This window comes from Balaenoptera physalus (genome assembly GCF_965194825.1).
Source record: "Balaenoptera physalus genome assembly, chromosome: 7".
NCBI classification, from domain to species: domain Eukaryota; kingdom Metazoa; phylum Chordata; class Mammalia; order Artiodactyla; family Balaenopteridae; genus Balaenoptera; species Balaenoptera physalus.
Window position 1 is genome coordinate 92356052 of NC_138886.1, and position 2695 is coordinate 92358746.

A 2695-nucleotide genomic window follows, 5' to 3' on the forward strand; every position below is an offset into this window, starting at 1 on the left:
TGGGTTTTTCATATATGGCTTTTTATTATGTGGAGGTAGTTTCTTCTATTCTTAGTCTCTTGAGTGCTTTTATCATGTAAGTGTGCTGACTTTTGTCAAGTGCTCTTTCTGTATCAGTTGAGATGATCCTGTGCTTTTCCCCTTCATTTCATTAATACTGTATATGACATTGCTGGTTTTCTATACATTGAGCCACCCTTGCATTCCAGAAATAAATCCCACTTGGTCATGGTGCATAATCCTTTTAATATGCTGCTAAATTTGATTTACAAGTATTTTGTTGAGGATTTTTGCATCATTGTTTATAAGGCATGTTGGTCTACAGTTGTCTTTTCTTGTAGTGTCTATGTGGCTTTGGTATCAGAGAAATGCTGGCCTCAGAATGAGTTAGAGAGTGTTCCTTCTCCTTTAAGTTTTGTAAGAGTTTGAGAGGATTGGTGTTGGTTCTTCTTAGTTCTTCTAAATATTTGGTAGAATTCATCCATGAAGTCATCTGGTCCAAGGCTTTTCTTTGCCAGGAAACTTTTGGTTACCAATTAAATCTCCTTACTAGGTCTATTCAAATTTTCTGTTTCTTTTTGATTTAGTTTTGGTAAGTTATGTGTTTCTAGGAATTCATCCATTTCACCTGGATTATCCAGTTTTTTAGTGTACAGTTCATAGTAATCTCTTATAATCCTTTTATTTCTGTTAAATATGTAGCCATGTCTTTGTCTTTATTTCTGATTTCAATTATTTGAGTCTTCTTTTTTTTATTTTCCTTAGTCAATCTAGCTAAAGATTTGTCAATTTTGTTGATTTTCAGAGAACGGACTCTTGGTTTCATGGATTTTTTTCTATTGTTTTTCTAGTCTCTCTTTGTTTATCTCTGCTCTAATCTTTATTATTTCCTTCCTTCTTTGAGCTTTCAATTTAATTTGTTCTTCTTTTTCTAGTCCCTTAAGGTGTAAGGTTAGGTGGTTGATTGTGATATGTTTCTTCTTTTTCAATGTAAGCTTTTACATTATATTTTCCTCTAAGTACTGCTTTCCCTGCATCCCATGAGTTTTGGTAAGTTGTGCTTTCATTTTCATTTTCATTTCATTGTTTTCTTGATTTCCTTTAGTTCTTTGTTGGTGTATTCCTTTAACGTTTTGAGCATACATAAGATAGTTGTTCTAAAATCTTTTTCCAGTAAGTTCAAAACCTGTTTCTTGAGGTATGGTGTCTGGATATTTATTTTGTTCCTTTGAATGAGCCTAGTTTTACTGTTTTTTTGTCTGCCTGGTGATCTTTTGTTGAAAACTGGGCATTTTAAAAAACAGCCACCTCTCCCAGTCTTCTTATACTTGCTCTACACAGGGGAAGACCTTTGTAATCAGCCTAATGTGATGTCTTAGGGTCTTTTCAGACCTGTGTTGTCTCTGGACCAGTGCGTGTGTTTTTTTTCCCCAATTCTCCTATTTATACATCTGCTTTTAAATGTCTTGCTTTTCTAAGAGTCTCACTCTTGCTTACTCTTGGGGCCTTAGCTGTCCTATTGTACTCCTCAATCAGTAATCTCTTGTCCTTGGTGTCTGTGGGTCTATAGTTACCTTTGCAACCGTTTTTACAAATCATACCCGCTGCTTCCCATGGCTCCCTTATTCTGAGATCTGAGCCATTTTTGTTTGTCTGAACTCTGAGTTAGGTGTCAAAAGACCAATCCTTAGGCAGCCCACAGACAGGTTAGAACATTGCAGATCAGTCTGCTCTCTCTCAGGTTTGCAAAAGGGGGCTGGGGATCTGGCTGCCACTTTCCTCAAGCTGCACTAAAAAGTGACTAAAAAATGCCACAGGTTTCCTACCCTTTTAAATGTGACATTTTTTTGATGGTGCGTTCGCTTGGTTGTTGTAGATCTTTGACATTTCTATAGTTTCTATAATGCCTTTTTAGTCTGTTTCTGGTTATGTACTTAAATCAAAACAGGAACATATTCTCGTCACTGCTGGAAGAAAAGAGTCTTTACTCTGCCAACCTATCACGTGTGATGGATAAAAGGGCCCTTAGGACTGCACGTGGACACTGTCACTTTTTACAGAGAACCAATTGACCTTGTATAACTGGAGATGCTTCCCCTCAAACACAGCTCTGCTCCCTCTGCTGAGGGTGGTGTCAGTCTCTCCCAATGCTGCTGGAAATGGAACACTGCATGCCTGGACACCCCACAAAAATAAAGGGTACTGACGTGCTCTCAGGCCAATGCTTGTTCAGGAAGTGAGAGAAGTACTGTAGATATAAAAACATGCCAGTTTCTAAGGCAGCCTTCACTCCACATAGGAAGTACATGGCCAGGATTTGATTTGATAAAAAATTAGTATCACAGTTAGAAACCAGACCTGACCCTGAGCTCCCTTAATGACTTCATCTAATGTCTCCCTGTTGACCCACCCAGGCCTTATCTTATCCTGTGTCTGGCTATCATTGGCTCTGCCATCCCCTAAGCCCTTCCCTGCCCCAGGATCTCCTCTCTCTAGGTGCATTTCAGGTGACCTACACTTACCAATTTCTATCAGATGCTTCCTGAGGGCCATCTGGATGTGATCCTAACAACCCGGGCTGAGTGACGCCACTTTGTGGATTCACTAAATGACACATTTCTGTGGGTCACGTCCTCCCAGCCCAGCGGCCCTAACAAGCACCGGCACGGAAGCTGCTGGCAAACGCTGGGAGGAG

At 39.6% G+C, this 2695-nt stretch overlaps 1 protein-coding gene across 8 annotated transcripts in view; it reads left to right on the forward strand.

Moving 5' to 3' along the window:
- The window catches only part of LOC309664386 (low-density lipoprotein receptor-related protein 12-like), a 135318-nt gene that overhangs the window by 79246 nt on the left and 53377 nt on the right, over positions 1–2695 (forward strand). The window lies entirely within an intron of this gene.